This window comes from Pongo abelii, chromosome 3 (assembly GCF_028885655.2).
Source record: "Pongo abelii isolate AG06213 chromosome 3, NHGRI_mPonAbe1-v2.0_pri, whole genome shotgun sequence".
Lineage (NCBI taxonomy): Eukaryota > Metazoa > Chordata > Mammalia > Primates > Hominidae > Pongo > Pongo abelii.
In genome coordinates this window covers 158608532-158623730 of record NC_071988.2, presented here as the reverse complement: position 1 = coordinate 158623730, position 15199 = coordinate 158608532, and the positions used below count along the sequence as shown (strand labels likewise).

Here is a 15199-nt window from a genome sequence, read left to right as displayed (position 1 = left end):
ATTCTGCCTCAAAAAATTAGTCTCATTGAGGAAAATATGGAAATTAATTCCTTCCACAAAACAATGCTGTTAGGTATTTTTTTAAGTCAAAATAATTTAAAACTAGAATAGATAAAAACACTTTGTAAAACATCATTTTTCTTAATAGAGAATATTCATGCACTGTCAAGGGGATGAAATAGTGAGCTAATATAATTCTGCATATTTAATTTCTGCAATCTTATAAGGTCTGACAGTTATTAAACAAGTAATTAAGAGGCATTATGCAATTATATTTAACTTGCATTCATATATGATGTTTGATTTAAAAAGTAACTGTATCATGGTTTTCATGATAGACATTTAGAGGCAAATTTCAGGAGACAGTGAGTATATGAATTTAATATATGACAATTTTTAGGATAGCTTTTATTCTCCACCTAGATAAATTAAATATATTTATAATTAGGACTGTGGTGAAACCCTATTAATTTTTCTTAACTTCAATGCGTTAGTCTAAATTTAAGATAAAGTAATCTTTTGAATTTAAAATTTTTAAGTTAATAACCTTACATTGAAATGTAATCAGTGCCTTAGGATGCAGCTATTGAAACTAGTAGAACAGAGTATAACATGTTCTAGTCTCTTAGCCTGTTTTAATGACGAAAGCATTTAAGTATATTGTGAGATTTTGATGCTTGAAATTAGTTCAGAAGACTATAAAAATAATTGCAATGTAATAATCGAGTTTAAAAACAGGCCGTTTACATTTTTAATATTAATTTCTAATTTGTTTTTTTACAATTGCTGTAATGCATTCAGTATCAAACATCTGTAATTGTAGATTTTAATAATTTAGTATATATCATGGCTAAATTGAAGAATAGCAACAGAAATTTCCATGTTATTTCCTAAAGCCAGTCCTCTGAGTTCCTCAATTCAATCACCACATTTAAAATTTGAGGTTATTTTTATATGTCCCATATGAATTTTTGGACTATGTGTGTCTGTTTTGAACTTTTTCCTCCCCTTTAATTTGGATCTCATTGCTTCTCAATTTTACTCCCGTACCAGGTTCAAAGCTTCTTCTCTTCAATCCACCCTTCCTTTACCACTTTCTTATTAGAGCTTCACTACTTTTATATCAATCTTTTGCTCTAAGTCTCTTTTAAGCTTTCCTCCCAGCCTTACTGGGAAAAAAAAAAAAATTTAAAGTACATAGTATGGCTTTTTTGCATCCCCACCCCTCCAGATACACACAGGCGTGGGCACACATACAGACATGAGTCTAGACTCAGTTTACCATAATAGCTTTTCCTCTTGCCATATTTCCCTGTCTCTTCTATGCTAGGAACACTAGACTACTGGCTAATTCCAGCAGATGTTTAAATTTCACCATCACCGTATCTTTGCTACCAGGGTCCTAATATTGAAATGTTTTTCTTTCTTCCTCACCCTCTGACCCTCTTAGTCTGTTAAGCTTTTAGGTAGAATCAATGGATCAACCAATTTTCTCCAGAGAATCTTTCCCTTATTTTGTAATAAGAATTAATTTTCATCGCTTTGTACTCTTTGTGGCATAGTACTTAGCTTAATCTACCTGAATTAGTACTACCATCAGCATTACTTTCTCCACTAATGTATGGGTATTTGTCACCAGAGAAGATCTCAAATTCATTTTTGTTTCTTCCTCCTTAGTACTTAGAAGAGTTTTTGTTGAGTATAATATCAATGAGCATGTAGTGAAAGAAGAAGGGAGAAAGGGGGGAAATATGATTTCTTGATTTCTTCCAGCTCTATATTTCCTTTTTGAATTAGTGAATATACACTAATCTTCTGATAATTTACAAAAATTCTCATTATAAGTACACCATATTTGAACAATAAAAGAACCACATAGCCACTCCTTCCTCTTTTGAAGTTTGGTATTTTTGCAGACGTTTTGCTGAGCAATATCGTCTTTATATTTGTCATGTGTTGGACCATAATGTTTTTAAAAACATAATTCCAATTCTGATTTTTAGTTCAGGGGGTACATACAAGTGCAGGTTTGTTACCTGGGTATACTGTGTGATGCTGAAGTTTGGAGTATGATTGATCTGCTCACCAGGCACTGAGCATAGTACCCAATAATTAGTTATATAGCCCTTGCCCCCTACTACTCCTAGTCTCTGTCATTGCCATTATTATGCTCACGAGTACCCAGTGTTTAGTTCCCACTTATAAGTGAGAACCTGTGGACCACAAGCTTTTAACCACTTTCTGTAACCCGGTCCCATCTAAACTAACCTTACAGATATTCCTCAACTTATTCTGCACAGTATTCAATTCAAAGCCTAATTTTAGCTGAAGAACCAATGAAAACACTTCTTGTTTTCTTATCCATCTTTTCCTATTTAATGTTGACCCAACATTCCTCTACTTGGAGTTTCTTCATTAATTATTTCAAGACACTGTTCATTGTGCTTTCACACATTTTACTTACAGATGGTTCTTGAATTATTTTCTTAACTATATAAATTTTCTACATAGCAGAAGTCAAGAGAAGTTTTATTGTTTCTATATTTATTGCAGTATATGTTAAAGGGAGTACAAACAAGGAAGAAATTTAATAAATGCTTATTGGTCTCCAAAATTTGGCTAACCATTGTAATTTTGTGCATGAGATTTAAATGTATTGCTTGATTTATGTGTGATTCTGACTTTATTTTTAAAATCATTATAAAATCAATTAATTTTTTAAGTTATGTTATTAACAACAATGTCTTATGAAATATAATGGTTATTTCTTTTTTATCTTTAGTGAAGAAATTCCCACTTAACCTGAAAAGAGCCAGTGGCAACTCCAGTTAATAAGAATCTCTGAAACAATTGTACTAGCTTAGAAATGGCTGAATTGAACAGCTTATAGTTCTCACATTAATTGGAAATGTTTCTTCTTTTATTATTGTCAAGTTAGTTACATATGCTAGTAAAATTTTAATGTTTTTTAAAATTTAAAAAGTAGTATTGACACATGATATTACAACAGAATATTTTGAGCAGAAATATTGTGCTGCTGAACCTTAGAGTCTAAAATAAACACACTACTGGTGGCAAAGAATGACTCTATGAAGAGGCAATGATACAGAGTACAATGTAAAAAGATTGGCATCCTGGACTCCTGTGTTTGAGTTCATGGTAAGACAAACCTACTGTGTGATGTTGGGCAAAGCAATTTTCCACATATATGGACTACTGATTCTTTATCTTTGAAAATGTGAATAGCAGTTCTTGCCTCATCAGTTTACTAAGAGGGTTACATAAAGTAACATATATGAAAGCCATTAGCACAATTACACGTTTTATAATAATATTTTTAGTGAGTGCTCTCTACCTACCATTTGCTTTTCAGATAATTTTATGCATATTTTATCAATGATTTCCATATTTCATTTTCATAATTTTGTCACACTGAGAACATAATCTGCATAATCTGTTTCCTACTTGATTTTCTTTAAAATGAACTCACTTTTTCCTTTTTTTCTTGTTCTGTGTAATTATGAGTTTCCCAATTTATATATATAAATATATAGTTAAATAAATATAATATAAATGTAATTATACATATTTTATATATGTACACATACAGTAGTAGTAATATATTACTATTATAGTATTTATTTTAACAATGCCTTTCCAGAACGAGGTAAACATACCTCATGCACCACTAGTTTTATACATTCACTGATTTGCGAAATGATGCCCTATGTACTGTAATTCTTGTCACAACCAGGGGCAAAGGAGATAGAGAGTCTCATCTTCTTTTTATAAATATTAAAGCAAAGAAAATTTAAGTCACTTTCCTAAAGTATTACTGGGATTTAAAAATTTCTGAGGATTTTTTTAGGGTAATATAGAGGGATACTTGATTTCCCTAGTCAACTTTACTCCAAGCTCCTGCTTTCCTCTGAAATCTTTATTTTTTTCCCATTGACTTATCACCTTCCCATACAAATCCACTAGCACACGGCTGTAGATGTTTGCAGACTTTTAAAGAAAGAGTTGGCATTTAAAGAAAGTGCAGAAATGATTATCTACAAGAGAAATATTGAAAATTAGATCTCACTCTATCATCTCTCAATTTTGTCCATGACAGGTGCTCTGACCCTCATCAAAAACATTCTCTCATCTTTTCTCTTTACCACTTCCTAGTATCCATTATCTCTCTGGAGTAATTAAGAAAAATCTCACAAATAGGTTCCTTTTACTCTAAAATTCTACTTTAAGAAGCTCCAATAATAAGTTTTACTAACTAAAATTTTCTCTTCCCTGAATTAAATCCCTCTTCTCTAAAGTTTGGGTATTCTGTGACCATTTACTTTTCTTAATTTTTCTTTCTGTTACACTGATATATTATTATCATACAGGATTCTTAACTTAGTGCAGTGGAATAACCATAAGAAAATGTGTGGAGAAGGTTTTTGCATTACCAAATGCACTTTCAAGTGAGAACTATATACATAGATTAAGAAAACAATAGCAAAGCTTCAGAGTTGATTCAAAACAAACAACCCATCTTTGTTCTTCATTACTGAAGAGTTGGTGATGAGAATTGGTCTCTGTATTAGTCGTTTTTCATGCTGGTGATAAAGACATAGCTGAGACTGAAGTAAAAGAGGTTTTAGTGGAGTTACAGTTTACATAGCTGGAGAGGCCTCACAATCATGGTGGAAGGCAAGGAGGAGCAAGTCACATCTTATATGAATGGCAGCAGGCAAAAAGAGAGAGTTTGTGCAGGGAAACACCCAATTTTAAAACCATCAGATCAAGTGAGACTCATTCACTTTGACTAGAACAGCTTAGGAAAGACCCACACCTATAGTTCAATCAACTTCCACCAGGTTCCTCCCATGACACATGGGAATTGTGGGAGTTACAATACAAGATGAGATTTGGGTAGTGACACAGCCAAACCATATAATTCCATTCCTGGCCCCTCCCAAATATCATGTCCCCTCATTTCAAAACCAATCATGCCTTCCCAACAGTCCTCCAAAGTCTTAACTCATTTCAGCATTAACTCAAAATTCCACTGTCCAAAGTCCAAAGTCCAAGACAAGGCAAGTTTCTTTTGCCTATGAGCCTGTAAAATCAAAAGCAAGTTAGTTACTTCCTAAATATAATGGGGGTACAAGCATTGGGAAATTACAGTCATTCCAAATGGGAGAAATTGGCCAAAACTAATGGGCTACAGGGCCCATTCAAGTCAGAAATACAGCAAGGCAGTAAAATCTTAAAGCTCTAAAGTGATCTCCTTTGACTCCATGTCTCACATCCAGGTCACAGTGATGCAAGAGGTAGGTTCCCATGGGCTTGGGCAGCTTCACCCCTATGGCTTTGCAAGGTACAGCCCCCCTTCCAGGTACTTTCACAGGATGGCATTGTGTGTCTGCAGTTTTTCCAAGTGAATAGTGCAAGCTGTTGGTGGATCTACCATGCTGGGGTCTGGAGGACAGTGGCCCTCTTCTCACAGCTCCACTAGGCAGTGCCCTGGTAGGGGCTCTGTGTGTGGGCTCTGACCCATATTTCCCTTCTGCACTGGCCTTGCAGAAGTTCTCCATGAGAGCCCTGCCCCTGCAGCAAACTTCTGCCTGGGCATCTAGGGTTTTACATACATCCTCTGAAATCCTAGGCAGAGGTTCCCAGATCTCAATTCTTGACTTCTGTGCACTTGAAGGCTCAACACCACGTAGAAGTTGCCAAGGCTTGGGACTTGCACCCTCTGAAGCCATAGTCTGAGCTCTATGTTGGCCCCTTTCAACCATGGCTTGGAGCAGCTGGGACACAGGGCACCAAATCCCTAGGCTGCACACAGCATGGGGACCCTGGGCCCAGCCCATTCCTGGGCCTCTGGGCCTGAGATGGGAGGGTCTGTAGTGAAGGTTTCTTACATGCTCTGAAGACATTTTCTTCATTGTCTTAGAGATTAACATCTAGCTCCTCATTACTTATGCAAATTTCTGCAGATGGCTTGAATTTCTCCTCAGAAAATGGGTTTTTCTTTTCTATCATTTGTCAGGATGCAAATTTTCCAAACTTTTATGCTCTGTTTCCCTTTTAAAACTGAATGCCTTTAAAAGCACCCAAGTCACGTCTTGAATGCTTCGCTGCTTAAAAATTTCTTCCATCAGATACCCTAAATCATCTCTCTCAAGTTCAAAATTCCACCAATCCTAGGGCAGAGGCAAAATGCTGCCAGTCTCTTTGCTAAAACATAACAAGGGTCACCCTTGCTCCAGTTCCCAACAAGTTCCTCATCTCCGTCTGAGACCACCTCAGCCTGGATTTCGTTGTCGAATATCACTATCAACATTTTGGCCAAGGCCATTCAACAAGTCTCTAGGAAGTTCCAAACTTTCCCACATTTTCCCATCTTCTTCTGAGCCCTCCAAAGACTGTTCCTCCCTCTGCCTGTTACCCAGGTCCAAAGTCGCTTTTACATTTTTGGGTGTCTTTTCAGCAGTGCCCCACTCCCAGTACCAATTTATTGTATTACTCCGCTTTCATGCTGCTGATAAAGACATATCAGAAACTGGGAAGAAAAAGAGGTTTTAATGGACTTACAGTTCCATGTGGCTGGGGAGGCCTCACAGTCATGGTGTAAGGCAAAGAGGAACAAGTCACAAGTTACATGGAGGGCAGCAGGCAAAAACAGAGAGCTTGTGCAGGGAAACTCCCATTTTAGAAACCATCAGATCTTGTGAGACTCATTCAGTATCATGAGAACAGCACGAGAAAGACACACCCCCATAATTCAATCACCTTCACTAGGTTCCTTCCATGATAAATGAGAATTGTGGGAATTACAATTCAAGATGAGATGTGGGTGGTGATGCAGACAAACCATATCAGCCTGGCTAAAAAAAAAATGGTGATGGTTTAGTGTGGAGTCTTTGTTTTGTCTAATTTGCTCCTGTCTCATATCCGTCCCACTAGCCTGGAGTTCCTGCTTCCTACTTCAGGACTTTTATTATGAATTATTTCAATAGAGAGGCCTCATGATCACAATAGTTAAGTCTTGAATCCCTGCAGTTACAAGGTTGCAAAAAGAATACAATACTTTTACAATTTTAAAAGCATTTAATACTGAAATATCAACTATTAAATTACTTCCTATTTACATATTTACTTTTCCCTTTCCAACAAACATGTATACACTAAGTTCAGGCAGTTATCCCTGGAAATCTCCTGGTAGTTCTTGAATGCTGTAAACATCTCAGGGTAAAATGCAAATAAAAAGGAGAATGATTACAAAGTGAACTTGTATATATCTTGGCAAAGATGAAGAATTTCATGAAGTTAATAATGTGAGATGTTAAGCAAAATTTTTCATCATTTAAAGCCATTGAAGATTATGCACCTGGAAGTGTCTATGAGTTTAAAATTGAAAGGACTATTGACAAAGATAATGATAAAGAGCTTGTGAAAGTGATCTATTTAAATATCAACTAATAATGAGAGGCCTGTGAGAAAACTGATAAAGTACTGAATTATTTTTATTAATAATAACCCTTTTTTGTAATCTTTCTTTAGAAGCCAAACATGAAGTGAAGACCATTCTATGATGCCATTTATGCAAATAAACTATTAACACTTTAATCATTTCTAACAGTCTAAAACTCAGTATATAATACAAAACAAAATCAAATATGAACCCCTTCTTAGCTATTCAACCGATTCTATTTTCTTTTCCTTTCTATCTTTTTTGGAGACAGGGTCTCACTTTGTCACCCGGCTGGAGTGGAGTGGTATGATCTTGGCTCACTGCAGCCTCCACCTCCTGAGCTCCAGCAATTGCCCACCTGGGCCTCCCAAAGTGCTGGGATTACAGGTATAAGCCACCATGCCCAGCCTAGTCAATTCTTAATACAATAATGTAGAGGCAATGGCAAAATAAAAGAAAGAAGATAAAAGGGAGGAAGAAAAAGGGAGGAAGGAAGGAAAAGGAAGGAAGGAAGGAAAAGGAAGGAAGGAAAAGGAAGGAAGGAAGGAAGGAAAAGGAAGGAAGGAAGGAAGGAAAAGGAAGGAAGGAAAGGAGGAAGGGAGGGAGGGAGGCTAGGAGAGACAGGATTTACATTAAAATAACACAGCCTAGAATTAACTATTAATATTTAATTTACTACTTTCCATATGTCGTTTCAGAAGTCATTTTCTGCTGAGAGATATCATTTAGTAAGATGTAAGTTCTATCTTTAGGCAAACATTAAGAACTATAATTGTAGGTAGAATGAAAGTAACATTACTTCTATATATTATTTCCACCTTACAGAAAACACACATATTACTACTATCACTGTTACTTCCATTACTTGAACAGAATTACTGCACTGGTATCAAGTTTATTAAAGTAGATGCTAAATACAAATTTTCAGATGGAGTGCCTAACTCAGAGTAGAAATTCAAAAATTTCAGCTCATTCTCCCTTGAAGATGGCAGAAAACTTAACAGCTTATTTGTTCCCATGAATGAAATAGATTGAGTACATGGGTCAATTTTAAGCCACTGATTACTCAAGATAGAGACCATTGTTGGTCTATTTCCTCCCTCTTTCTCTCCTCTCAATTTTCAGAAGAGGAAATTTTTACAGTGTAACACAGAATTATACTTTATGATTTGTGATGTCATTTTAAAACTCACTGAAATGTTACTATGACTCATGCCAACTTTTCATGGATTGTATTTTAGAGTTTGAAATGAGTGTCAGCAGGGGATGTGGAATTTCCTTTGCTTAAAAAAGGTAAAAATTGAAAACATAAAGACTTTTGAACTCTGATAAAAAGAAACTGCAATGATGAATAAATATATGCATTCATATACACATATGTAAACACACATAAAATACATGTAAAATTTATTATTAATTTAGTCTATGTATACTTAGAAATAAAAAGCAAAAAAAAAAAAAAAAAGTCCATCTTTTCTTCCTACCATATCTGTGTTATGTGGCAGAAGGCAAGCTGGCCCAGTCACCATTTCTGAGTAAATGGTCTTGAATAAATTTGCCTCTTTCTTAAAGAAACTAGGGTCCTCTTCTCACTGTTGCTCACCATGCAGTCAGAACTTATTATAAGTAATATTTGATAGATCTGGGAGGACATCCAGATAGATCTGGGAGGGCATAAGCAACTCTACATTTTAGAAACTCCTCTCCCAACTGACCTGTGAAGTCACTGGCTAATGAGTTTATTATTTCATACTACTTTAAGAGCTGCTTGGTTCTATGTTCACTTTTGAGTATGATGGAGTAGATTGAGGCAGACCATTTGTCTCTCTAAGAACAAACAGGAAAGCCAGATAAATACCAAAAGAACTCCCTTACCATTACTTTTCACATTTAACTTCTATCTTCACTTGTACATATGATTTTTCTTTCTAATATAACATATTTGAACAATTTGTGTATATCCCCTCTAATTTATTTTTATATGACATAGTTCCACATAACAAAAAAACAAATTGATTCTTTTATTTAAACAATCACTTTGACATATTAATATCAGATTGGAAACAGAAGCATTTATTCATTTAAAAAAAGTAATAATGTTTTGTTGGGATACATATTTGTACTCCAAAGAGTACAATTTTAAGAGCAGAATTAAGAAACATAAAAAATGATACATAATGTCAACATGCCTGTAATCTTTTTGTTGTGCAGTTGGCACTGCAAAAAGAGAAAAAAAAACACTCCATCTTCCTTCACTGACAGTCCTTTTTAACCAGGTGTCAGAAACAAGCACTGCTATCAGAGTGCTGAGTTTGCTGAATACAGAAAATGTTTCTTTAAGGTACAAGTAATATACAATGAATTTGCTTGATAAACATGATTTTCTAGTCAAAACTGCATTCTGCCAGAAAGTAAATGTATTTAATATGGCTACCCAATTGAAAACATTTGCAGACTGCATCGAGGAAAATTATGAATATCTGACATCACTTGGGATGCAGTTGATTGTATTTGTGGGCAGCATTTTTATAGAATTTATATTACATCAAAAATGTTGACAAAACCAACAGTTTACACTATTGAAAAAATTATAAGACTGTTCTGTGGCAAAGTATGATTGATGAGCCCATTAACTTAATATATGTTTTTAGTCAAACAGTTTCTTTTGAAACTATATTGCTATATCCTGTTTTTAGGTATTCTTAATAATGTTAAATTAAAGTCATTTTTGACTGTGATGAAGGAAAAAGTGATGTTAAGAAACTGTTTTTAGTCAAATTATTTTAACAAGACATATAAAACCCGATTTCTATAAGTCTCACATACTTAAACATACTTTTTCTCCTATTTAGTCTAGAGAAACCAGAAAAACTGCTGATATTTTCCTCTGACTGTCCAGCATGTAAGCTTAGGTTAAAAGTTCCGTTTTCCCTTGAAACCTATTCATATTGAATTTTGAATAGCCTTCTTCAATAGCGGTTTTTTGATAGATGTCAATGTCTTTACCCTTGGCTCTGATGTTTCAGAATTGCTTCAGTTAGTCTGAGTCCTCATGATCTCCCACTCCATGGGCCACTTTGTATACACTAGACTCTAGACCAAAGCAGAAGCATTTTTACTGCTTTGATTCAATAGAATCAAGAAAGACTGTATTTCTTTTCCTTTTCTTTCCTAACCTTCAGCTTGAAAACCAGGGGACTTCTACACAGCACTTTACAATTGTTGGAGTTTCATGAATTCTCAACCAGTGGATGAAACTGGATTGAGCACTGATTTGATTGATCGTTGCCCTGGAAATGCTTGAATCCTTATGATTGTTCATTAGGAGAAAAATGTTAAAAACAAGGTTGGTCTCTAATGAGAGATTTGAGGACAATCAGAGATAACATTCTTAAGACCTGTTACCTGTATTATTTGGGGGATTTATGATTGATCTCTGCTTCCTGATATCAGAAAGGACTAATAGTGTTAGCTCAGATAGTTTTCCTGTGATCACATATAGAAGTAGGAAATACTTTTAGTTAATTGATTCATAAGTTTCTATTATTCAAAATTTCTTTTTAAAATTCCTATCTTCTTAAAGACTCCTTTCTCTCTAACTCATCATTTCCACACAAGTTTTACATGAAACCCCTGCACTTCTATGTATTTTTTAGAAAGGGGTCTTTGAATATGTCATGTTGACACATATATGCTCCAGACGATTAGTATATAAGCATTGACAAATACTTATTATTGATCGTTACACTCTTATAGTTAGGAAATATTTTAATTTAAATTAATAAAAAATACTCTGGTGATATGAAATATCCTGATCACACCTCACACATGGAACAATTATAAAATAATTTTTACTAAATACTTAAAAATCAGTATTTTTATGGCAATCAGGCTCAGTAAAAGTGCACAGCACTTTAGAAAATCAAACCCTTGAAATAAAGGAAGTAGACTGGGTCTAATTGCTTGTCACTATTTTGCCTGAGGGTAGACCTCAAAATCTTAGGCATAGCATATTAAATTAAGTAGTCTTAATTGCTTGGTGTGTCCAAATACAAAGTTCAGGGTTAGTACAGTAGCTTTTTTAAAAGAAAAATAAAACTGAAATGAGAAAAAATCCAGACAAATGATAAACATAGATGTGGAGTTCTAACATTTGTTTGTAAGCTTTGCTCAGATCATCAGTTGATTATTGCATTATGCCTCTGGGAAGGAAACTCCAGAGCATATATCGATAACAGCATCTAGAATCTAAAACAACTGAGTGGAGATTTCTAGTGTATACTGCTCTAGAGAGAAAGGAGAGTTAAGAGTCAGAGTCTCAGACAAATTAGTAGCCTCCTAGAACAAAGATCAATCCTCCTCAAAGCAAAACAGTTAAATGCAGGGCATCTAAAACAATACTCTTCAAAATATTTATTGTAAGACAAAAAATCAAGTATATTCAAGTGTTTAATTCTATATAAAGTCTCACATTTTTCTCTCTAAGTACATCACGATTAGTTAAATATGCATATTGAAATGCCAAAGAAAACATAACTCATACCAAAAAGTCATTAGATACAGATCCCCCCCAGATGACCCAGATGTTGGAAAAATCAGAGGTGCCATTTTAAATATGTTCATAAACATGAAAAAAATATGGTAATAAATAATTAAAATAAGGACTTTCATCAGACAGCTATCAATAATAAAAATAAAAACAAATGGAAATTCTAGAATGGAAAAGTACCATCAGTGAAAGGAAAACATGACCAAATTAGCTTAACAGCAGTATTTAAGAGTACAAAAGAGTAAGTCAATGAAGTTGAAGAGATATCAATAGAAATTATACAATCTGATCCACAGAGATTTGTGACCAAAGGACAAAAATTAGGTCGTCCACAATTTATATGATTAAAAACCTGGAAGATGAAGAGAGAAAAAGTAAATAGAAAATGTATTTGAAAAAATAATAGTAGAAATTTTTCCAAATATGTTGTATAATTTCTAGCTAAGTTTGAAGAAGCAAAGTGACTACTAAACAAAATAAATGAAAGAAAACCGAACTTAAAATTTCATACCAACAGTGATAAAATGCAAAGACAAGAAAGTAGCCAGAGAAAACTGGCAGGTTTCATATAGGGAAACAATGTGTGAGGCTGATCTCTCATAAGAAAAGCAATTGGAGGCTAGAAAGAAATGGAGCAAAATCTTTAAATTGTTAAAATAATATAAAAGTATCAATCCATGAAATCTATAGTTAGCAATTCTGGTCTTTAGGTGAAGTGGGAATAAATGCATGCTTAGATGAAAGAAAGCAGAGAATTATTTTCCAGAAGATCTACATTACAAAGAATGACCAAAGAGTGTTCACTGGGCTAAAGTGAAGTAGCTTCAGTTGCAAACTCAGATCTCTAGTTATCAATAATGAGCATAGGAAAGAGTAAATATGTGCAGAAGATAGATATTTCTAATTTTGTAAAAGATATATGACTGCTTAAAGCTAAAATCATCACACAAATTGCAGAGCTTATACAAATAACATAATACAGAGGAGGTCATTTGAATGATGCAGTTACAAGGTTCATATATTCTATATAAAATCTCACATTATTCTCTCTAAGTATATCATGATTAGTTAAATATGCATATTGAAATGCCAAGACTCAATCACTAATAATTAATTAAACCAACAAAATGTGGGAAATGAGGAATGGAGGAGCAAAAATAGAACAAAGAAAAGCAAATAGTAAATGGAAGATATAAATTCAACTATATCAATAATTCTATTAATTAGACTAAACAGACTAAACATTCCAAGTAAAAAGCAGAGAATGCCAGCCTGGATTTTAAAAAGAAGGAGGCAAGGAAAGATGGAAGGAAGGGAGGAAGGAAGGAAGGAAGGAAAGAAGGAAGGAAGGAAGGAAAGAAAAGGAAAGAAAGGAAGTCCAACCATATGTTGTCTATGACAGAAACACTTCCAATGCAAAGACACAGAAACAAAGGAAAAGGATATTCCATGAAAACACTAATTATACATAAGCTCTAGTGACTACATTACTACAAGACTATGTATACTTTGATACAAAGACTGTTACCAGAAATAAAGTGGGAAATATCATATGTTAATAGGATCAACTAATCAGTAGATTAAATATTTATAAGTGTGTATGCAAGTAGTAGATTTTCATAAATCATGACAAAACTGAAGGAGAAATAGACAAATATACAATCATGGTTGAAATTTTAGCAAAACTCTCTCAATATTTGATACAATAGACCAAAGAAATTAATAAGAATATAGAATATCTAAACAGAAAAATCAACTACCTTGACATAATATTTACACAATGTTATGCTCAACAATTATAGAATACACATTTTATCAAAGGCACATAAGATTTTTACCTAGACACAGATAATATACTGGACCATAAAAAATAGTCTCAATAAATACAAAAAGACTAAAATATTTTTTTAAAAAGATATTTTATGGTGACTTTAGACTTAAATCAAAATGGATAACAATGTTATATCTACAAAATTGCCAAATGTTGAGAAATTAAACCATACAATGAAAGCAGTACTCACAGGAAAATTTTTAGTTTCAAGTGTTTATTTCTAAAACAATGTTTTAAAATATTGATCTAGATTTGTTTTTTAGAAAGCTGGAAAAAAAGTAAAACAAAGGAAGTAAATTAAAATGAATAATAAAGAGCAAAAATCAATTGCCTTAGAAAAATAATCAAAAAATTTACAAAACGCAAAGGTGCTTCTTTAAAAATATTAATAAACTTAAAAAATACATAACAAAATGGGTCTATAAACAAAAAAGAGATAAATTTCTAATATCAGAAATTAAAAAGACAAAATAGAACCTCTATATATCAAAATAATAAAATATGTACAACTTTATACTAGTAACTTTCACATTTAAGATAAATTAAAAATTATCTTTAAAAAATGCAACCTACTGAAATTGACACAAAAATTTACTTGGTTATTAAGTATTTGCAACAAACAAAACTCCAGATTATATGTAATGATTAAGAAGAAATAGAGTCAAGTTCATACATACTCTTTCAGGAAAATAGAGGAGGAGAAAACAACTCCTCAATAATTTTCTGAAGATAACATATCCCTTATTCTAAAACATATCTCAGATATTAGAAGAAAAAAACTTATTGACAATCACCTTATAAGCCTCGATGTGAAAATACTTACAAAATTATTAGCAAATTCAACACACAGATATATTACACAAAAATAATATTTTATGAATAAAATAAGTGTATTAAGGATATAATTTAAGATTTAAATAATAATATCAATCATAGTGATAATGCTACCATTGCTAGCAATTATTTTAATGTTATTTTATTTAAACAGAATTGGCTGCCTATTCAATAGACTTTATTTTTTTGAGAAGTTTTAGGTTCACAGCAAAATTGAGCAGAAAACTGCTACTTTTTAAAGAGGCAGAAGCAATTTCAAGCAAAGTAAGGATTTAATATTAACATATGTGATACATTGACTATTAATTATTTTTATGGGTAGTAGAATGGTTTTCCCCATGTAATGAACATTCAGGATTAGTTGAGACCGTGTTACTTCCTCAAAAAACCCAACTGAAAACTTTAAGATATGTGAAAGATGCTTTGAGAAGTGCAGTGTGATACAAGAAATGAATGCTATGAAACAGTTAACAGGATTCAGATAGGAATTGATAAGTCCCATGGAAAGCATGATGGAATG

At 33.4% G+C, this 15199-nt stretch overlaps 1 long non-coding RNA gene across 1 annotated transcript in view; it reads right to left on the bottom strand.

The window, feature by feature from the left end:
- Window positions 1-3791: 3791 nt before the first annotated feature.
- LOC129059083 (uncharacterized) overlaps window positions 3792-15199 on the bottom strand; it is a 37175-nt gene continuing 25767 nt past the window's right edge. Inside the window, exon 3 of the long non-coding RNA XR_008524773.2 lies at window positions 3792-6878. This is a non-coding gene — a long non-coding RNA (uncharacterized LOC129059083). The remainder of the gene's footprint in view (window positions 6879-15199) is intronic.